Raw genomic sequence first — 24,294 nt, 5'->3', positions numbered from 1 at the left:
ATAAGCTGGGTATAGTAACACAGGAAAAGTTACTCCATACCAAATCTATGGACTTGGTTGTGTGAAAATGTCATCTATCTTATAGAACCACCTTTTGACTTCAAGACAAAATTGGAAATAATAAATGATTACTTAAAATCACCATCTCTGTGTTGAGTAACTCACACCATTAAGATCGGGGCATGGATACTTTACCCTAGTGGAGTACTGTATGACATAAAACTCAGTGTAGGTTCTGTAGTATGGATAACGGGTTGTGTATCATCAACCTGGGGGTTTGGTACAATAATCACATAATGGATTTCGGACCGTATATCGACCATGTGAGCGGTGTTTTATCGGTTGCCAGGGTGTAACTGAGGAGAAGGGGACTGGACCTTACATTTAACTTAATAAAAATCTCAGCTTTATACACAATAGTGTACTATGTAGCGTTTAAACTCTTCTCTCCATTTAGTAGTCATGCTTCCTGCAGCACGCTACCGCATGTGGGCTAGGGTTTGGTTGGCATGAGATAGTAGTAGCGAATGTGGTGCGACACTGTCTGGAGCATCCGGATCTCTAGCTGATGACAATCCCTGAGTATATGGCCCGTATGGGCAACCTCGAGTGGCGGAAGCTTGTCCGAGTCTGGCGTATCGTCTTCTGATGGACATCAACAGATATAAAAGCCTCTTAAAGGTGAGTATTCATACTCACTTAGCGTCGTGCTTTGTATTCACTTGTGTGAGCATTCTATACTGTGTGTGTTAGAAGCTATTTTACTATTGTGTGCTCAACATGCCAAAAAAGAATGGGAAGGACATCGTGGAGGCGTCTGCGTCTCCTAATCTACAAGTCAAACAGAAAATATTTCTTGCTTTAGAGACTGTCAATTGATATTATGAAGCTATGCTGAAAAAAGTTTTAAAAGGCTTCGAAAAACCAGTAATATAGATTTTTTTAAAGGAAAAATGTTCCGAAAACTATTCTTACTGGTTTATGGGAGAAATATAAGTGGGAGTATATGTCTGCTCTGGGACAGACGGGAAATTGTGATTCTCTTTGACTAATGGTGTTTGTTTTCGTAAAATAAACAAAAAAAATATATATAACCTGGTTCTGGAAAGTGACTCTTACTGGTTATGGGAAGAAGTGTGAATGGCTCAGTTAAACTAAGAACTACCTAGTTTTTTTGAATGATGATAGTAATAAGTCTGGTTTCTGTAAAATGTGCTGTAAAACCGGTTTTTTGAGGAAAAATCTGTAATTTTAAAAAAGAAAAAAGAAAAATGGGGAGACTGCCAGGTAAGAGGGATTATAGCTGCTGAGAAAAGAGGATGGTATGGTACTTAAAGGAAAGGATTTGTATATATGGGTGATGATGGTATGTTCTGTAAAAAAGCTACTCAATAGATGTAATGTACTCTTGAAAGGGATACTGCAGATCGAAAAAAAACCAGAATTTCACAAAAAATGAGCTGTAATGATCTTATAAGATTTAAAAGATATTTTGGTTTATTGTAACACTACATTGCTGAGGTCCTTTGAGTAAGAGGACAGTCCCTAGATTGATTCATTTTCTAGTTCTGGTGCCTATTCTATTGAATCGGCTGAAGGTTATTCTGAGGGCACTAAATACAAGTTTCGGAAATGGTGTCCTGTCTTCTGATATTAGGTAGGTAGTAAATGGTATCACATACCCAATTGTAGGAGTAAATATTGTTTTTGCAAATTGACTTAACCTTTTTTACCATATTACATCACCTACTACTAAGATTGAATTGTTTTTTAGAGCAGATGCCTATCTCACTGAATCGGCTAAAAGTTATTTTGTATTTACTAAGTACTAGCTTCTGATATGTTGCCCTTTCTCTGATTTTTTATAGAGCTAAGAGTGGCAACACATACCGGATTGAGTTAAAAAAAGTTGGTTTCAAATTTACTTGATCTTTTTTACATCACATACTATGAAGTTTAGTGATAGTGTTCGATGACTTATCATTACTTCAACATAGTGACGGAGTTCTGAAGGTCTTGGTTGGTTTGACCCTCGGCTATTCAATAAAATTTGCTTGTCATCATCTTCTGGCTTCCTAATTTCACTCAAGTATATATGAACTGATCTTCACCTACCATCTTGCAGTATATACAAAAAAGCTTCTAGAAGGTTGGTTTAAAAGGTTCTTGGTATTATAAGGAAAGTCATATATTTCCCTTTAGCTGATCTTTGCTGGTTAATCTTTTGTCATATCTTTCTTGGACAAGGTCTGAGTTGGATCTAGGGACTGATTCGTCTAGGGTTTTATGATACGAAAAACAATTTATAATTGGCTTGGGCTACAGTATGTCAGACATGACATAATAAACATTGATATTTCTTGGGAAATAAAAAATTTTAAAAAATTAAAAAAAAGGGGGGAGCTCAAGGTTATAAATTTGTAAATTCTTAGAAGTTTCTTTGAAGATATCTCAGCGTGTTTATAAAAGGGTTCTTGAAGTAGGATCTGTTCCAGAAGATTGTTTCTTTCTATACTTCAAACCACAAGGAAGAGGTGGTCCTTAATAGAACTGTGATCTGGCTTGAGATTAACTATGCCTACCACTATACAGTGAAATTCTCTCCAGTCAGATTAAAAAGAAGTTTTCTTTTTTCTAAAAACTTAAGTGTAGCAAAGAAAGTTTTTTTTTAAATATATATATATAAAATCGAGGAATAACCAGATACATAGCTGCTTTATGGGTTTTCACTTTCCTTTATCAGATTGGCAAAAATGCCAAGGAACTTTTTTTCAAAAAAGAACAATATACTAGTTAAGAACTATGTGTTTTTTTAAGGTGACATGGATAATAATTGGGATGCCCAGCATCACTTGCGTACAATCACGTGCTAATGAATAGTTTTCTTGTGGCTATGGGTGCAGGTGATGGCTACCTTCCTTGATTAAAATGTCCAGTTCTTAACAAATGGTGGATCTCTTACTGTGACGCAAAATTTCCAAGACTTTGGGTTTATGGATTCTTGAGCTATATTTTGTTATCTTCATTACCTTGTACAAAATTCATTTTCAAGTGCAAATAAATTATTGTGCAATGCCACTGTACTTTTCTAGAATTGTTAGTCTGTGAACAGTTAGTGTTCGTTTGCGTATATATATATAGATTTAAAACTACTACACACACACATAACGACCCCTGCATTTGCATGTCATGCATGCCCTCAAAGCAAGCCAGCTTAAGTCAACATTAGGCAAGGTTTTTTTCTTTTTTTCAAGCTCTTTAAAGAAATACATGCTTCCAATTTTTCAAGCTCTTTAAAAACATACCAATATTGGTCTTGAAAAAAGGCCCTTGAAAAGATAAAGTAAAATATATCTTTACATTTCCATTAAACAAAAAACAAATCACTAAAATTCTTCTTTTTTGTTATATCTTCAAAAGGTAAATTCACATTAAGTAACAAAACCTCCACTAAAGTTATCCTCCTTTTTGTTATGTACAATCAAACTTCAACATTTATTTTATGTAACATAGAAAGTTTTTTGACTTAAAAGACTTTACATTTGAAAAGGCTTGTGAGCTCTTACATTTTACAGCCGTCATTTCTTACAATCTTATCCTTTACTTTTGCATTTTAGATTAGATGTTTTGTAAGGTGTTTTTTGAAATGAACCACGGAGTGACATGTGGATGCTATTGTTTCTTTCTATACTTCAAACCACAAGGAAGAGGTGGTCCTTAATAGAACTGTGATCCGGCTTGAGATTAACTATGTCTACCGCTATAAGGTGAAATTCTCTCCAATCAGATTAAAAAAGAAGTTTTCTTTTTCCTAAAAACTTAAGTGTAGCAAAGAAAGTTTTTAAAAAAATATATATATATATAAAATCGAGGAATAACCAGATACATAGCTGCTTTATGGGTTTTCACTTTTCTTTATCAAATTGGCAAAAATGCCAAGGAACTTTTTTTCAAAAAAGAACAATATACTAGTTAAGAACTATGTGTTTTTTTAAGGTGACATGGATAACAATTGGGATGCCCAGCATCACTTGCGTACAATCACGTGCTAACGAATAGTTTTCTTGTGGCTATGGGTGCAGGTGAGGGCTACCTTCCTTGATTAAAATGTCCAGTTCTTAACAAATGGTGGATCTCTTAGTGTGACGCAAAATTTCCCAGACTTTGGGTTTATGGATTCTTGAGGTATATTTTGTTATCTTCATTACCTTGTACAAAATTTATTTTCAATTGCAAATAAATTATTGTGCAATGCCACTGTACTTTTTTAGAATTGTTAGTCTGTGAACAGTTAGTGTTCGTTTGCGTATATATATATATATATATATATATAGATTTAGAACTACTACACACACACATAACGACCCCTGCATTTGCATGTCATGCATGCCCTCAAAGCAAGCCAGCCTAAGTCAACATTAGGCAAGGTTTTTTTCTTTTTTTCAAGCTCTTTAAAGAAATACATGCTTCCAATTTTTCAAGCTCTTTAAAAACATACCAATATTGGTCTTGAAAAAAGGCCCTTGAAAAGATAAAGTAAAATATATCTTTACATTTCCATTAAACAAAAAATAAATCACTAAAATTCTTCTTTTTTGTTATATCTTCAAAATGTAAATTCACATTAAGTAACAAAACCTCCACGAAAGTTATTCTCCTTTTTGTTATGTACAATCAAACTTCAACATTTATTTTATGTAGCATAGAAAGTCTTTTGACTTAAAAGACTTTACATGTTCATGCTTGTTGTTTGTTGCTTAGCTAGACAGAGATGCAGGTAGACAGAGGCATTCAAAAAGCAGATTTGACAGTCAATCTGGAGGAGGATGTAGAGCCACCTTATCTAGAATGAATAGAGGATGAAACTAGGGAGGTAGAATCCTTAGATTACAAGTTTTGGGATGTATTAGAGGAAGGATTGCAAGAAGACAAGGAGGACGAATGGGCCTAAAAATGAAGATTCTAGAATTCGAGGGGTCAAAGAATAGCGACTCCAAGGTAAATATTCAAGCATTTGAACATTGGGTAGTAAGGGGTCAAAGAATGGCGACTCTAATGTAAATGTTCAAGCATTTGGATATTGGGCAAGGTTGAGGAACATCCACAAAGAATACTACCACAATTATCTTTGGCAAACTTTGTTGACCAAAGCTCAAAGATGGTACTATAGGTACCTACCTCAGAGCTTGGCTACATATAAGAGTCTGGTAACAGTTCTCCTCTTTAGGTGTAAGGATGAGAAAAATGATGAAGACTTCTTAGCAGTGATGGGCAATATAAAACTGAAGAAACTAAGGGTCAACAAACTAGTGGACGAATTGAAAGATTTGGTGACACAAATGGCTACACCCCCATGTGACAATAGTCTAAGGATATCTTTTTTTGAAGATAACTTAAGTCAAGGGGTTACAAAAGGCATAAATTATGAGCCTTGCCAAGAGTTTTAAAGAGCTGGTAAAAAGGGCCCTGAAATTGGAAAATAAATGAAGAGGGACTCAAACACCTTGAATACTTTGGTCCACTTTAATTCAAAAAGCTCATATGAAGAAGGCAAAACCAAGGTCAATGCTAAGGAAATGCTAAAACAAGAGGTGCATTACAAAATGGTGGTTACAAAAATAAGGGGAGGGGAGACCAAAATGGACAGGGTTATAGGCCATCATTTAGAAGAAGAGGTAGACTATTGCAATTGTGGCAAAGAGGGGCATTTTGCGAGAGATTGCCCTGAATCTCCAAATCAAACTTAGGAACCACTCATCTCCTTCACCACCAACCCTACCATCAGCTATACAATTTGTAGGACCCACACAATGCCTGCAATAACCAGAGCTCATACCAAACTAAGATAATCAAACGACAACTGAAGTTTCAAAACAGCTAGCATAATAGAAAGTTCAAGCTTAGAAAAAGGAAATATGTGGCATGAATAGAGTAGTCTTTCACAAAATATTTCCAAGCAAGTGGAACAACTCTTAACAATTATCGAGCATGAAGTCTAGATCTATGCCTCAACTAGTGGAACAAAGCCATTGCATGAGACATACGGTGAAGCAACCCATGAGGCATAGGAATTGGTAGGAAACAGCGGATGGTTGAAAGGGCTAAGTAGCTCGTTCAGTTACAAGAAAGGCTAAAACAAATGGAGGCAAGGAAAGGATTGAGAGAAAGCAAGCAAGTCATGAAGCAATCAGAGAATGGGGCAGCAATCTAAGAAAGTTTAAAAAAAAAACAGAAGAGGATAGCCACTTCAAAACAACATAGCACAATGAGAGAAGAGACTAAGAAACATAGGGTGGTGAGCCCTGTCTAGAAACAAGCAATTAACTCACCAAAATGAGAAAAAAACACTTCTATGAGGAAGAAAAAGGAACATCATGCAATATCTCTAGAAAAGGTGGTCACCAAAGTAAATGGGGGGGGGGGGGGGGGTTCACCATTGAAGCCATTTGGGGAAGTTTGAGGTCTCCCTTTTGCCTTTTAACATTTAAAGAGAGTGCTCTAGGCCAAAATGTGTGTGTGTGTGTGTGTGTGTGTGTGTGAGAGAGAGAGAGAGAGAGAGGGAGAGAGAGAGAGAGAGATCGAGCTCTAGGCCAATGAGAGAAGGGCTTCCATTATGAAATCTTTTTTGCAAAAATTGCTTTTGATTTTCTAAAATCAATCGTCTTGGAGCCACAATATGAGGTATTCATATCAACTCCATTTTTAGCTTGTTGCTTTGAGGATGCAACACCTTTATCTCCCTTTGAGCTCTCACTTTTATGTGAGGCATTTCCTGGTTTGCTATCTTCTCTATGGACATTCCTTGTCGTTTATTTGGCCCTTACCATAACTAGAGCCCACACCTTAAAAAAAAGAGAAAATATATCAGAACACTATATTCGCGTTATAAGGTTTAATCAATCAAAAGTTTCAAAAACAATTAGTGTTCCCCTTGCACGTAAATAGAGTGGTCGAAAGTGTCCCTTGACTACTGTGTTTTTGCGCAAGGAGGACACATGTCTTGAAAAAAAAGATGTGTCCTCCTTGTGTGAAAATAGAGAAATCGGCCGACTACTCTTTTTTTGCACAAGGAGGACACTAGTCATGAAAAAAAAAGATGTGTTCCCCTTACACAATTTAGAGTAGTCACCGACTACTCTATTTTTGTGCAAGGGGGACATAGTTCCTCAAAAGAAAGATGTGCACGAAATATGTATAGAAGGATGCTCATCCGACTATGCATATGGCGCGTGGAAAGGACACACATGTTAATAATAATTTTTCAAGAAAAATGTGAAAAAGAATTGTGAGAAAAATGAAGGTGTCTTCCTTCCGCAAAATATGACTAGTTGAAGGTTAGATCAACTACTCAATTTTTGCGCAAGGGAGACACATCTTGATCTTACAAGTCCAAACTCTTATCGAGCTATGTAGCATCCAAGGCTTTGAAGAGGATATTGAATAGTAGTTACTTTTAATGTCAAAAATCCGCTTCATATTGAGCTTTTAAAGCATGTAGAATTAAATATAGTGTTGAGAATTTTGTACTATCCAAAAAAAATGAAAGAAATGAAGTGGAGAGGAAGAAGTAGTTGCTCAAAGGAAATACCAAGAAAAATAAATAGAAAATGTTGTTTGGGTGCGATCTCTTCTATATATAGTAGTGCACAATTATCCAAGCAAAATGTCATAAAATCTAATATCTAGCTAACCCAAATGATTTTCTCATATTAAACTGATCATTTAATGTGGGATAATAAACGAGAACAAGAGTTAGAATAGAGACATGTGCTTCTAATATCTAGCTAACCCAAATGATTTTCTCATATTAAACTGATCATTTAATGTCAGAGAGTTAAATGGGAACAAGAGTTAGAATAGAGACATGTGCTTCTAAACGTATCTCAGAAGGGAACAAGAGTTAGAATAGAGACATGTGGTTCTAGACGTATCTCAAAAGGGGACCAAAAGGAGAGATAATTGCATCTCAATAAGGGTCCAAAAGGAGATTTTGTACCAAAGGGTAATGTGTAATAAGTGCTTCTAAACTTATCTCAGCAGGGGACCAAGAGGAGAGATGGTTACATCTCAATAGAGGTCCAAAAGGAGATTGTCTACCAAAGAGCAATGTGTAATAAGTGCTTCTAAACTTATCTCAACAGGGGACCAAGAGGAGAGATGGTTACATCTCACTAGGGGTCCAAAAGGAGATATTCTATCAAAGAGCAATGTGCATATGGTGGAGCTTAAAGACCTTAGGGATTGCTTCATTAAGACCTCCAAAGGTTAGTGTTAAAAGTCCTTAAACCTTAGGCAAGCTAGGGTTGTGCTTGAGGTGGGAACCGGGCCCAAAAGCTTGAGGTGCTTGTCATGCTTGGTGACTAAGGTGCTTGAGGTGCTTTTCATGCTTGATGAGTAAGGTACTTGTCGTAAGCATGATGAGTAAGGTACTTGCCGTGCTTGGTGCCTAAGATGCTTGAGGTGCTTGTCATGCTTGATGAGGAAGGTGCTTGAGAAGCTTCCCATGCATGGGGGGTAAGGTGCTTGAGTCAAAAAGAGACCTACAAAGGAGGGGGAAAGCCTTAAAGTTAGGAGAATCTTTGACTTAACCTCCCACTCACCCAAAGGGCACGCCCTTTCTCAAGGGGCACATGGACACATGTCAAGCTCTCCCTATGCTTAGCCACATGGGGTTCTTGAATCCTATTGGCTAGGCTAAAGAGGGTTCCGAGGAGCTTCTAGTTCAATTCAATAAATATATAGATATTTTCAAGCTCTCTCTCTCTCTCTCTCTCTCTCTCTCTCTCTCTCTCTCTCTCAAAGAGGTAAGGAGGACACTTGTCCTAATGCTACCCATGTTGCTTGAAATGCATTATGCATGTGATTGGCTAGGCTTAGAGGGGTCCAATGAGCTTCAAGCTTGAGCAAAAAGGAGGGGTCGGTCAAAGCAAGCAAGGGGTATGCTTGGGGGTATAGACCTATCACACACTCATTTTCCACACATTCTCTCACTTGGTAAAAGAGGAAGAACTCCATCTCCATCTCCAAGCTTGTTGAGAAGTTGAGAGCCTACACCAACACTCTTTGCTATGGAATGCAAATCCAACCAAGAGCCATGCTTCAATGCTTAAGCTTGCCATCTTCTCCATCTTCATAATATGCTATCATGTATGCTAGCTAAGAGGCATTATAAGTGAGGAACTATTTCTTTTCCTATGGATGTTTCTTCTTCCTCTTCCCTACCCTCATTCCCCGCTAGCTCTCTCCACCTTTGAAGGTGTTTGAGACCTTGGGATGGTTAATGCTTTTTACAAAGTTTATGTTATGCTCGTGATGCATGAATCTTTCCATCTTCATAGCATCACCAAGGTCACAACAAGGAACACAAATATTGTATTATACCAAGTCTCTCTTTATGGGAGAATCTATAATACAAGCCTATTGGAGGGGGGACCGGCTCCACGTAAATCCGGTCCTCAACTATTTTCATGTTCTCTAAACTTTCTCTCTTGCAAAAGTATTGTTCATGCCAAGTTAACTAAGTACCATGTTTATGTTGCTACCATCAATTAAGTTCACCCGCTATGCTCACAAAGTAATCTCGCAAAAGTTCTTTATCTAATTTCCTAATTCCGCTACTCTCAAAGTTTATAGGCCATTTCCATTACACAAAATTTGATTTGACAATGCATGGATTTGATTGTTGTGCACAAATATCGAGGTTCATAATTGGCATACTATATATAGCTCAAAATTTCTATAAAGCTCATTTTTAGTCTATTTTGCCAATATTTTTGAGTGAGACTCTCAATCCACGGTTATGCTTAAAGGGCATAAAGATGCGTTTTTTCTTCAATTTTTAAAAAAATCAATACTAAATGTTGTTCAAAGCTATGAAGAGCAAGGGCTTCGTGCAGAAGAGGAGTTCCAACAAATTCAAGAAAGATTGAAGATTGAGCACATGGGCAAAGAAGTTCCAAGAGAGAGCAAAGAGAATAAGGTAAGCTTTTCTATTGATCTTTGGAAGATGACCTTTTTGAAGATGATGAAAAACCTAAGGTAAAATAGTTTTTTTGCAAGCACATAGTTTAAGCCAGTAAAACTTTGTTTCCACTAATTAATTTGAGGTGTTTTTTTCACAGGTTGATATTCTGGAGCCTGACAAGGTTTTAGGGAGAGAGAAGGAATCTAGGCCTTTGGATCTAAAGAAGGATTAAATTTTGGGATGTTACATTGGGAAGCTCAATAAGGAGATAATATCTAGCTCTCTACCATGGCCAATCACCCACTCTCCCAATACTTGCAATATTGTCTCTGCCAAGGGTAGGAGGTTCACATCCAATACAAACTAGAGCAAATAAAATCATACTTCTTGAAAGTAAGTTTTCATTAAAGTTTTTGGACTTGCTCTAGGATTTATAGTTCGAGTAGTGAATACTATGGCCCTATGGCTAGTTATGGCCTTCCCTCTTCTGGTGACATAGGCAAGCAGTTGTAGGGCTACAAGAAGCAGTAGTACTTGAAGTGGAGGGGAAAAAATGAAAAGCCTGATGTTGGCTCAAGCAACCACAACTAATCCTTGTATTATTATGCATTTGTTGCCTTGTCTCTCTCTAGTGGAAACCATTGTAAAAACCTTTCACTTGTAGATGACCTACTATATGCATCTTTCCTTTTTTGTATACTAATTTGTATAGCAGTAGCAATATCAGAATTGTCTAATGATTTTTTGGATTCTGGTGATCTAGCTCTGTGTCACACTTGTATGTAAAACGATTAGAATACTGCAAGCAAGCTATTAGATTTTCAAGCTCCTCCACCATGTCTAGTGTGCTTGAAAAACTTGGTCCTTGCATGGTAGTGGGACTTGAGTATACCACATTGACAAGCTTCCATATTTCTTTGCAAACCAAGGAGTGTGATTGTAGATAATATGCTACACAAAAAAGATAATTTCTTTAGACGTTATGAAAATTTTGAAGGAAATTAACAGAATCAAAATTCATAGTTATTACCATATAGTGTGTGAAGTGCTCTGAGCTCCAAGCATTTGTCACAGCTTTCTTGAATCTGTTCAACTCTTTCTTGAAGTTGGAGATGTCATTCTTTCCCCAATGACTTTTATGATAGTAAGAGAAGACTTCATCCAAGGCTTCCCACACTTCTACCTTCTCATTTCTTGCTCTACCATCGACTCCATGGTCCTTTACAACATTGTGTAGATCCCTCCACTGGTTGTACTAGACTTTATATGAACCCCTACCCAATTTTCCATGGAAACCTATGAAGTTCCTCGACATCACCCCAGCAATAGAATCTTTCCTTGTAGTATTATTTCCACCAGATGAACTCTTGGGGTTTGACTCAATCACCCCATGAAGTTCAATATTAGGCAATATCCTTTTAATACTATTTATAGCAGTTTCTCTGGCTGATAAAGGTTGTAGTTTCCACACAAACCCTATGTAAAGGTGCATAATCTTCTCAATGATTATATACAATCCTTGCAACGTGCACAAGTGGACATTTGAAAGGGGATATCTAAAACATTTTGAAAGTTTGGATATTTAGACTGTTTATTTGGGGCTTTGTTCCAATCAGCAAGATTTAGCTCCTTTGTTGCATCCATGCAACAAAGGAGCTATTGCAAAAATCCCCTGTATCTATTGTATCCAAGCAATAGATACAGGGGATTTTTGCATTGGCACCCTTTGACACATTGTGCATACACTTTAGTGTCTTTAGGTCTCTCCCCATGTGTCATACCACCTTGTACCTACCAAAATCCTCAACATCTAGAACCCCCAATTTAACACATTAAAATCCTCATTTTATCAACCTCAAAAGCACCCAGCCACCAAATGTTATTCTCGGACTACACACTAGAATTTTTAGGTTTTTTGTTTCCCTATGTGGTATCAAGAGCTCTATTCATAACGGTTATTGATACTCGCTCAAGTTTTCCACCCTTCACAATTTCACTTTCATCAAATTTGATCACAAAATTGGCTTTCCCATTCACCTCAACATGTTGAAGATCATAGAATGATATCATTACCCTCTGCAAAGTTCTCAAGTCCAAGAATAGATTGTTCAAAGAGTTGAATTTGAGGTCTTTCTTCTTACTAGGATGTATGTCATTGTTGATGTGGAAAGGATCTCCAAGCATTTCCATGACCCTAGAATTAATTATGAGCCTTGCCTATTGAATAACTGATGGCTTTGGTAGTAAGGAGCCCTTCACTCTTGATTGCTTCAGGTTTTTATTCATAATCTTGGACAGCTTTTAGTAACCTGTCCTATTGATTCCATTTTGTACATAGTGCCTTGAGCTTCATCCTTGTCCAAGGTAGAACTCTGTAAAAATCTATTGATGCATTTCTTCCTAGCCTTCTTAAACCTTCTTTCATCCAATAGGTTGCCAACAAAAATAGGGGGAATCACTCAGAAAATGATCGTGATGCACCTCTCATGTTTCCTTGTGAAGAGTTTGGTTGAACTAAGGACCTGAGGTAAACACAAACAAAAAATAGAGCACCCAAAGATACGAACTTGCGAGACAAAGATACCAATTTGAAAAATAAATCAATTACATGACTGCTTTGATTCTTTTACTGTATCCTCCACCTCCTCACTTGAGACTCTCAATATTCTTCAATTTCTTGTATATTTGTCTAAGCCCAAGCTTTTTCCTCTTTCTTTTGACCATATTCAGTAATGATTGCAGGTTCTTTAAATTCTCCTTGCTTTCTTAAAGGTGATGATTAAGAGAATTCTTGAATTTTAGTAGTAAATGGTTCTTGAATGCCCCTCTCTACTACAAGGTTTTGTGTATAGCCTAACAACCCTTTCATACCATCTCCTACAAATCTCATGAATGAAGGGAAATTGAAAAATGGTGGGGTGCATTTGGTGATGGGATCTATGGGATACAATCTAACATCTATCCATAGGTCAATGTGCTTCTTTTTCTCTAATATCATTGCTTCAATGGCAAAAGGAGGAGTTTCATAGAACCTATTTCTTTTTCAAAGAAGGGAATATTCATCTTCCAACTCAACATGGAGATAATAGACACCTCTCTTAGGAGGATTCATGGTCAAAGCTTGGATATGGGGAAGATGATGGGTTGGATATGATGCAAAGAAAGGTGTAGAGAAAGGACATAATGAGCAGGGCGAAAATTGAAATTTGGACCAAAAGATTAAAAAAATGCAATGAGAGGAAGAATTTTTGGGAAAGGGACACATTATCAAGAGATTTGAAAACGACGCTACATGTGGGGTCTCTAGTAGCCGAAAATCCTCTTGACAGTCTGCCAATGCTTAGACATTGGGCTATGTATGAATCTGCTGACCTGTGAGATTGCAAATTGATTATCCGGCTTCGTGTTTCATAAATAAATGAGGCATCCAAAAACAGTTTGGTAAAGAGTGACATCTGCAGGATTAGCATTATGAAGACTCAATTTCAAACCTATTTCCATGGGAGTGGCAATAGGTTTGAAATCCTCAAGTCCAAATTTACATATAACAATGTCTCTATGTAACTTTTCTGACACAAGGAATACCACCATCACACTGCTTAAACTGTATACCCAAGTAATGATGCATCAGTCCCAATTATTTCATCTTTAAAGTAGCATTCAAATTAGCCTTAAATTCAGAAATATGTGTCTCATTTGGTCCAGTGATCAACAAATCACCATATAAAGAACCACAATGAAAAGTACATCACCCTCGCGCTTTACATACAATGTGCTTTCTGCTGGACTATTACAAAAACCTTGTTTTACCAAATGAGTGTCAACCTTCTCATACCAGGCACGAGGAGATTTCTTCAACCCATACAAAGCTTTGTTACATTTGCACACTTTATCCTCTTGTCCTTTCTTGACAAAACCGCGAGGCTGCGTTACATAAACTTCCTCAAATATGTCACCATTCAAGAAAGCAGTAACAATGTCTAATTGATGTACATCCCAACCAAAATGAGCTGCCGATGCACATAGAAAACGCACGGTAGTCATACGACAAGTGGGAGCAAAAGTCTCTTCATAATCTATGCCTTTCTGTTGTGCATAACCCTTTGCAACAAGTTGAGCCTTATAACGATCAATCTCACCATCCGGCTTGCGTTTCAACTTGTAAACCCACTTTCTACCAATGGCCTTTTTTCCAGGAGGCAAATCACATAAAGTCCATGTGCCATTTTCTATAAGTGGCATCATATTCTGATTGCATGGCAGCCATCCAATTTTCTAAATTCTGTGCTTCATCAAAAGATAGAGGTTCCTCAACATCATGTAAGCTAGACATAGCCAAAGCATAACAATCTGATGCAAAAGATGCCTGGTGGGATCCTGAATGAGTGCGGCTAGACAAAGGTGCATCCAATATACTGTCACACAATATATGCACTAGCCATTTTGGCATACCTCTAGCCTGCTCATTTTCAGCCCTTTTCTCATCAAGTACATCATGTACATCTGCATCAGTAATAGGCTGATCTATAACATTTTCAGAAACCCCCAAAGGTTGTACATTTGCCTCATTGGAATTTACATTCAAACTTCCACCACTGAAAAGAGGCAACAAAGTGTCATGAATGTCTTGTGAGCTTACATAAGTGCTCATCAAGTACATCATGTACATATGCATCAGTAATAGGCTCATCTGTAACATTTTCAGAAACCCCCAAAGGCTATACATTTGCCTCATTGGAATTTACATTCAAACTTCCACCACTGAAAAGAGGCAACAAAGTGTCATAAATCTCTTGTGAGCTTACATGACTGTCTCTAGTACATGACAGCAAGGGTTGAATAGAATCTTCCACAAACACAACATCTCATGAAACCAGAATACGCTTTGTTTGCGGATGATACAACCTGTAACCTTTGCTTTCAGCACTATAACCAACAAAAATACTTTTGACAGCCTTATCATTCAATTTTCTCTACTGTGTTTGTGGCACCAAAGCATATGCCAAACAAGCAAAAACACGCATGTGCTCAATAGAAGTCTTTCTATCATGCCATGCTTCATATGGAGCCATAGAGTGCAAAGCTTTTGTAGGACACGTGTTAAGTACATAAGTGGCACACATGATGGCCTCAAGCCAAAAAGAATGCGGCAAAGCTTGACTTTTGACCATACATTGTTTCATTTTCGTAAGTGAACTGTTTTTCCTCTTAGCAACACCATTTTGATGAGGTGTATAAGGAACGGTGTTTTATCCCACGAGTAGGCAAAAATGCATTTAATTCATGAGACATATACTCCCCCCCTCGGTCGAAACGGAGGGTGCCCATAATACATTTTTGAGGCATTTTTAGCCATAGCCAAAAAAAATTTGAAGCACATAAACACTTTGGACTTTGCCTTAAGTGGATACACCCATGCATGCCTGGAGTAATCATCAATAAAAGTCATGAAGTAAAGGTAATTGCCCAAGGACGGAGTTTGCATGGGCCAACAAACATCACTATGCACAAGCTGCAACCTGCATGTGGCCCTAACTGAACCATCCTTTGGAAACTTAGAACGCTGCATCTTACCAAAATACAGCCTTCACAGACATGTTTGATAGGCACTTCAAGAGGCAGCAAAGAAGCAACCATATCAGATTTCAGCAAATGCAGCAAACTGGAAAAATTTAGATGACCGAAACGTGTATGCCAAAGTTTTGCATCTGAAATAGCCTTTGAATCCACAACTGCATTTGCAAAATTTTGCCCACACTTGTCATACAAAGTGAGCTTATACAACCCATGGCATAAAATGTCAGATACAACAATTTCATCACCAAAAGTGAAATCATGTACTGTACATCTTGCATTCACAAATTTGACTACAAAACCAAGTCTAGCAAGTGCGGATACAGACCAAAGATTCTTCTTGATCCCTGCAGGGTACATAAAGTGCATCAACAAGTGTGAAAGAACTGCCATTTGCAGCAATAAGCACAATCTTTCCAACTCCTTGAACCGGATAAGAGGCATTGTTGGCACAAGTAACTGAATTCCCGTGAGGGACAGACTCAAGAGAGGTGAACAAATCATGATGTGGGGTAATGTGCTTTGTAGTACCACTGTCAAAATACCACACATGTGAATCTACACCAATTGACATGCATGCATCATGGACATCATAATTATAAGTGCACTCTGCACTAAAATCTCATTCTGCATCAAGATCAGCATCACAGTCTCCTTTCACGAAGACTCAACAATAGTTGCATTTGTAGTGGATCCAGCATTAGTAGCGGAACCATCCTCTTTCTTCTTAGCCTCTTTGGCCTTCAACTTAGGACATTGCTTGATCAAGTGATCATTAGATTTACAGTAATGGCAGCGCATCTTCTTTTTTCCCTTACCACCAAAATTTCTAGACAAATTACTGCCAGCAGAAGCATTAGGAATAGGTGACTTTCCTCTCACAGGAGAACCATGAGAAGTGGCTGCATTACTGTTACCACGTTTTCTTTGAGCCGCAATAAAGGCATGTTCAACTGCAGCTGTCTAGTCCTATTTTCTTTGGAAAGTGACTCTTGCAACAGCAATGTGCATAATGCATCAAACTTGACAACTTTAGGATTTCCTTATGTTATAAGTCTCCAAGTACTAGCAAAAATCTGGTAAGAATCTGGCAAGGCATCAAGAACAATCTGCACAAGGGAGCTGTCTGAAATGACTTTACCTACAGAAATAAGTTGCTCATTGATATCTTAACACCAGCAAGGAAAAAGTGTACATGTCATCTTCCTCATGCATAATCTTCAATTCCAGCTCTTTACGCAGCAATGCAATTTTAGCCTCATTGCGACTTGCATAAAGACCAACCAGAATATCCCAAGCCTGTTTTGTAGATTTTGTTGAACGAACGTGAGAAGTAATAGTGCATTTTACAGACAACACAATCAATACATGAGCCTACGCATCTTTTACATCCCAATTAGCTTGTTTTGTCGTAGACAAACAACTCTAATAGCATTAATCCTTGCAACAAGGCTTGCAATATCGTCAACATGGCCTACATCCTCAGAACCAGGACGTACATCAATGCCATGCACAATATTCTACACACCCTTTGACACAAGAACATGTTGCATCAAGTAAGCCCGGTAATTGTCCCCATCCAATCTGTCCTCAGCTGCAGCAAACATCTTGAACACATCTGTGTATTTGTCGACTATGGCGAATGCCTGCATTTGATGTGAAAACTACCCAAAAAGAGAAGAAACGAGGTGGGAACAACATGTGCTATACAACACAAACCGTAGAAGACTATTAGGGACCTGTTATGCAGAAGACGGCACTAACAAATTTTTTTCTCAAAATGACAAAATAGCCTGCACAGTACTGCCTGTAGTGGAAATGGAGGCCAAAATGAACCCAAAATATTTGTCGACCTGCAAACGCTCGCCAAAGCTCACACAAATTGGAGAAAATGAGTAGGCATATGTTGGAGGTGTTGGGTGACTAAGCCCAGGAGGACACAACCTGCTCTAATACCAATTGTTGGATCTAGGGTTGCAAGATAACACACACAGCTTGGAGAAGACGACGGAAGCTCAAGGCACACAATAGAGAGTGTTTTACTTAGTGTGCAATGGAAAAATAGATAGCCCTAGAGTATGGGCATATATACAATGGACGAGGGAAAAACCTCATAGTGAGGGAAAAAATGCCCCGACGGTCCTAAGTACGTTCACACACATCACTACCACATGTATATGGTAACATATCTCTACTGAATCCGCTAAACAATTTCTATGGGAGCTCAAGGCATTGAATATATTTTTGATGGCCAAATTGAATTTAAATCAGTAGCTAAAGGTCTGAAGTTTGGAGCATCAATAATAAAGATTTCCAACTCATTTCAAGAGGGGGCTAGATAATTGACATCCCTTTAATAATTCAAAGCACCAAATGACAATGAAAGAATACAATGGGGGAGCTAGAAGAAGTAGAACTAGGAAATGTGAAGATTTCACAGACATTCAGTATTAACTAAAATGTGCTACTAGAATTTAGAAACAATCTCATCAACCTATCCACAAAATATAAGGATGTGTTTGCATGGCACCAGACAAACGTGAAAGGGATCGACCCAAAGGTATTTCATCATAGGATCCCATTGAAGATGGATGCAAGACCAATAAGAATGCAATGGTATAGAATGAAAGAGAATTATGTTGTTAAAGTGAAAGAGGGAATTGATAGTTTTTTTAGGGTAGGATTCATTGCTGAAGTTGAGAGTAATGACTAGTTATTTTCTATAGTGGTGATGAATGGGAAGCTCTGTGTGTGTGTGTGTGTGTGTGTGTGTGTGTGTGTGTGTGTGTGTGTGTGTGTGTGTGTGTGTGTGTTTGTTTGTTTTAGGAAACTGAATGATCAAGCTATCAAGGACCCCTTTCCTCTATCATTTATAGATATGACACTAGAGAAGGTTGTGGAGCATGAGATGTATAGCTTATTGGATGGATATGGTGGGTATAATCAAATAGCCTTGGCTCATGCGGGATAGGGAGAAGATGACATTCATGACAGAGTGGGGAGCATTCATGTACTTAGTGATGCCATTTGGGCTATACAAGGCCCCGACCACTATTCAAAGTGAGTTGATACAAATTTTCAACGATTATCTCCAAAATTTTATGGAAAGTTTTGTAGATGATTTCATTGTATACTCAATTGTGGCCAATTATTTGGAATGCTTGACATTGGTGTTTATTGAATGTGAAGAGAAAGAGTCAGAGTGAACACTTACAAATGTGTGTTTGCATTATTCAAAGGGATCTTTTTAGGACATGTAGTGTCAAACAAAGGCATGGAAATGGCTGAAGATAAGAAACCAACATTTATGGAAGCCGAGGCACCAAATCTGCTAGTGAAGCTAGCAATTTTTTTGGAGTATGTCAACTTTTATCACTGATTCATGCCAAAATTGGTAAAGAAAGGTGATTCCTTATATGAACTCATTGCAAAGGAAGTCCTATTTCAATGGATGAGTGCATGTCAAGAGGGGGACACAATATTTTATGTAGATGTAGACACGTCAAGCAGAGCCTTAGGAGCAATCTTGGTTCGACAAGATGGGAAATTGGATTTCCCCATCTACTACATCAGCAAGCAATCCTCAAATCTAGAAAAAGGCTATACAACTTGGCATGGTTTACTCGATGGATAAGTTTTGTCATTACTTGCTAGGCAATGAATTCATATTTTTTGTAGATCATCAAGCATTGCTATTTTTTTATAAATGAAATCCAAATCCAAGGGTGCTTATTACTAAGATGGATGCTCTTGCTCCAAGAGTTTGAGTTCTAGATTAAATACAAGCCATGGAATAAGCTCTTTGGGGAAATTTTCCTATTCAAGGCCACCTTAGAATAAAATGAGGATCTCTTAGGTATTCAAGATCGATTTCTAGATGATAAGCTATTCAATATCTTAAGAAACACTTCATGGGACAACATAGTTCACTTCTTGAAAACGTGCAGGTGCCCCAAAGGATGGACACCAACAAAAAAGGCCTTGGTATTACAATGCTTGAAGTTTTCTCTTATTAATGACACATTAGATTGATCAGGAAAAGACGTGATACTTAGAAGGTGCATCTACAAAGCTTGATTCTTCTAGCAATTCATGAATGGGATTCAAGTGGTCACTATTCCAAAAAAAACTCAAGAATAAAAATCCTATAGGTTGGATTGTGGTGGGATCCCCTATTTGAGGATTCCAAAAAGGTATCCAATTAATGTATGCTTTTCAACAATTAGGTATCAAGGACATAATTCCATTACACCCGATAGCACCCTTAGAACCCCTCATGAAGTAGGGCCTAGATATCATGAGGCTCTTCAAAAAAGCCAAGGGGAAGTACAAGTGCAATAAACTATGTAACAAAATGGGTAGAAGCTCAAGCATTTCCAAACAAGACAACTAGGCAAAGTACAAAATAATATTTTAGAACATAATCATTAGGTATGGATGCCCATTGGAATTGGTTTGTGATAATGGCTATATATGCATCAATGAGGTGGTTGAGCAGCTCAACAAAGAACTTCTTTCAAACACCGGTGGTCAACTGCTTACTAGCCAAGAAATAATAGACAGGTTGAAATCTCTAACAAAACTCAAAAATGCACCTAATCATGGTATAGACAAAAGGAATCGCCTGGATTAATGTCTACCTTCAACGCTCTTGGATTTTAGGATTGCTTTTAAGGTCAACGCAAAACAAAAACCTTTCAAGCTAGTATATGGCTAGGAAGCCATTGTTCCTTTTGAATCTTATGTGCCCAATCTTTGAGAAGCAATTGAATACAACCTAGAGGCTATCGACCAAAACATAAAGAAGCAACTTGCCCAAGTAGAAGAGGTTTATAAAACACTTGAAGGGAAACTTGCAATCACAAACACTCAGAAGGAGGGGTAGGTAAATCAAATCCTAGATTATCAAGACAAATTCAAAGCCTCAAAGTGGAAAATCAAGTGCTACAATATGAGGTAAGATCATATCGCTCCATTTTCAGTAGTCTCTAAGGCCATCCAGAGCCTCCTACACCAACATGGAGGAGCCTATATCAACATAGATGATATAGATGAGCTGGAGGCATCATGCAAGGACACAGATACATCCTTTCTAGAGTAGGAAACAATGCTTCTTGATGGCATGGTAATAGTTAGAGCAGCGAGTCTCCAAGCACATGATTAGGCGAGCAATCCAAAGGATGATAAAGAAGATAGCACCACATAGGGAGAAAAGGGGAAGGGAAGTGGAAAGAAGATGAAAAGAGTGAGGATGAGCAAGGATGTGGTGACAAGGATGAGGAGGAGGGGGATCACGGAAAAGGCCCTTCAATAGTAGGAAGTACAAGTAAAGCCACCTAAAGAGCTAGCCCACAAGGGGGAGCTAAGGCACCCAAAGGCCAACCCCCAAATGACTTCAAGGACATGGGCTAGTCTAGCTGAACAACTTCCACAAGCCAGTCTAAAAATATGCTCATGCTAAGAAACAAAGCAACATAGTAGTTGCTTGCCAAACATGGCCTGAAATAAGCTGGGGCAGTAGCTAAACATTGGGTCTATCTCTTACAATAAAGGGAGGAGGCTATCAGAAAGAAAGAGGAAGCCTTTGGTAGGAAGCAACATTGGCTACAAAAGAAAATCCAAAGGTAGAAACAAAAAGAGGATGAGGAGTTCAGGTTAAACATCACCATGCAATGGGGACTCATAAGACCATAACTTCTGCAAACAATAAAAATGAGGATTAAAGATTTCATCAAGGGATGGCATGAACTGTTGGAATTAGGGTTGCAGATAAACGCACACAGTTTGGAGAAGACGAAGGAAGCTCAAGGCACACAATAGAGAGTGTGTTACTTAGTGTGCAATGGAAAGATAGAAAGCCCTAGAGTGATGGGCGTATATACAATGCACGGGGGAAAAAACCTCCTAAAGAGGGAAAAAATGCCCCGACGGTCCTAGTGTGTTCACACCCATCACTACCACATGTATGTGGTAACAAATCCCCCCTGGAGTGATGCGGTGAACGAGAGCTGGCACATGAGTAAAGGGAAGTTCCATGCCCTGAGGATAGGATCAGTCCACAAAGGGGAGTAAGCCCAAAGCTTTGTGGAAAGCTTCAAGCTTCTCATGAGACAATGCCTTTGTGAAAAGATCTGCAAGGTTGTCCTATGTTGGCACATGAGCCAAGCTGATCTCTCTTGCTGAGAGACTCTCACTGACATAGTGGTAATGCACCTCAATGTGCTTTGTGCGAGCATGAAAAACTAGGTTCCTCGCCACTGCCAATGCGCTCTGACTATCAGTGTAGATAGTGTTGGCACTGTCCTGTCCAACACCCAAATCAGTCAGGCGTCTGAGCCATACACACTCAACCGTAGCTGTGAAGACTTTCCTATACTCAGCCTCACCACTTGAAGTGGCCACAATAGGTTGCTTCTTTCTCAACCATGATGTACATGAATTGCCAAGCATGAAACAAAAACCACTTGTGGACACTCACGTGTCAAAACAACCAGCCCAATCTGAGTCCAAAAAAGCATGTAAGTCTGGCAGTAATGATCCCCCCTTGGGATAAAAAAATCCAAGATGTAAAGTGCCACTAAGGTAGCGGAAAATTCTCTTGACAGCCTGCAAATGCTTAAACCCTGGGCTATGCATAAATCTTCTGACCTGTGAGACTGCAAACTGAATATCCAGCCTCGTGTTGCATACATAAATGAGGCAGCCAACAACAATTTGATAAAGAGTGACATCAGTAGGATCGCCAGCATCATGTAGACTCAATTTCAAACCTGTTTCCATGGGAGTGGCAATAGGTTTGCAATCCTCATGTTCAAACTTACATAGCAATGTCTCTATGTAACTTTTTTGACACAAGACAATACCACCATCACATTGCTTAAACTGTATACCCAAGTAATGATGGAACAACCCCAAACCTTTCATCTTGAAAGTAGCATTCAAATCAACCTTAAATTCAACACATGTCTCTCATTTGGTCTAGTGATTAGCAAATCATCAACATAAAGAACCACAATGAGAAGTACATCACCCTCACACTTTACATACAATGTTCTTTCTCTTGGACTGTTACGAAAGCCTCGTTTGACCAAATGAGTGTCAGATTTCTCATACCAAGCACAAGGAGATTGCTTCAACCCATACGAAGCCTTCTTACATCTGCACACTTTGTCCTCTTGTCCTTTTATGACAAAACCGCGAGACTGCGTTACATAAACTTCCTCAAACATGTCACCATTCAAGAAAGCAGTAACAATGTGTGATTGATGTATATCCCAACCAAAATGAGCTGCCAATGCACATAGAAAACACACAGTAGTCATACGACAAGTAGGAGCAAAAGTCTCTTGATAATCTATGCCTTTTTGCTATGCATAACCCTTTGTAACAAGTCGAGCCTTATGGCGATTGATCTCACCATCCGGCTTGCGTTTCAACTTGTAAACCCACTTCGTACCAATGCCCTTTTTGCCAGGAGGCAAATCACATAAAGTCCATGTGTCATTTTCTATATGTGCATCATATTCTGATTGCATGGCAGCCATCCAATTTTTTGAATTTTGTGCTTCATCAAAAGACAGAGGCTCCTCAACATGATGTAAGCTAGACATAGCCAAATCATAACAATCTAATGCATAAGATGCATGGTGAGATCCTGAATGAGTACGACTAGACAAAGGTGCATCCAATTTACTGTCATGCAAAGTGTGCACCAGCCATTTTGGCATACCTCTAGCATGCTCATTTTCAGCCTTTCCTCATCAAGTACATCATGTACATCTGCATCAGTAATAGGCTGATCTGTAATAATTTCAGAAACCCACATAGGCTGTACATTTGCCTCATTGGAACTTACATTCGTATTTCCACCACCGAAAAGAGGCCACAAAGTGTCATAAATGTCCTGTGACCTTACATTACTTTCTCTAGTACATGACAGCAAGGGTTGAACAGAATCTTCCACAAACACTACATCCCATGAAACCAAAATATGTTTTGTTTGTGGGTGATACAACCTGTACTCTTTGGTTTCAGCACTATAACCAACAAAAATACATTTGACAGTCTTATCATCCATTTTTTTGCGCTATCTTTGTGGCACCAAAGCATATGCCAAACATCCAAAAATACACATGTGCTCAATAGAAGGTTTTCTTCTATCATGCCATGCTTCATATGGAGTAATAGACTACAAAGATTTTGTAGGACACCTGTTTAGTACATAGGTGGCACACATGATGGCCTCAAGCCAAACGGAATGCGGCAAAGCTTGACTTTTGACCATACATCATGCCATTTTTGTAAGTGACATGTTTTTCCTCTCAGCAACACCATATGCTCCCAGAACGTCGTGTCTGCTTAGGCTGTGTGTGTGGGTATGCCTCTGCTGCTGCATCATGTAACGTCTGTGTCAGTATAGTAGTAAGCTCCTCCAAAGGTCGCCCTGGCTCTTCTATACACAAGCGTTTGTCGATCACATCTATGTATACAGAGTCCTTCTCCCAGGTGTAGCGAGTAGGAGCTGCTGCCTGTGGCCTGTGTGATACACTAAACTCGAAGGAGATGGTCAGCGACACAAGAGCATGGAGGTTGTATTCTGGATAAACACCAATGTAGTGCACCTTATACACCTTAGCAAAATGGTGTTGGTGAGAGAAAAAATTACTGAAATGGCACGATGTATGGTCAAAAGTCAAGCTTTGCCACATTCTTTTTGGCTTGAGGCCATCATGTGTACCACTTATGTACTTAACAGG

This window comes from Adiantum capillus-veneris, chromosome 7 (genome assembly GCF_014529385.1).
Source record: "Adiantum capillus-veneris isolate H3 chromosome 7, ASM1452938v2, whole genome shotgun sequence".
Lineage (NCBI taxonomy): Eukaryota > Viridiplantae > Streptophyta > Polypodiopsida > Polypodiales > Pteridaceae > Adiantum > Adiantum capillus-veneris.
The sequence above is the reverse complement of the archived record's forward strand: the minus strand, read 5'-3'. Positions refer to the sequence as shown.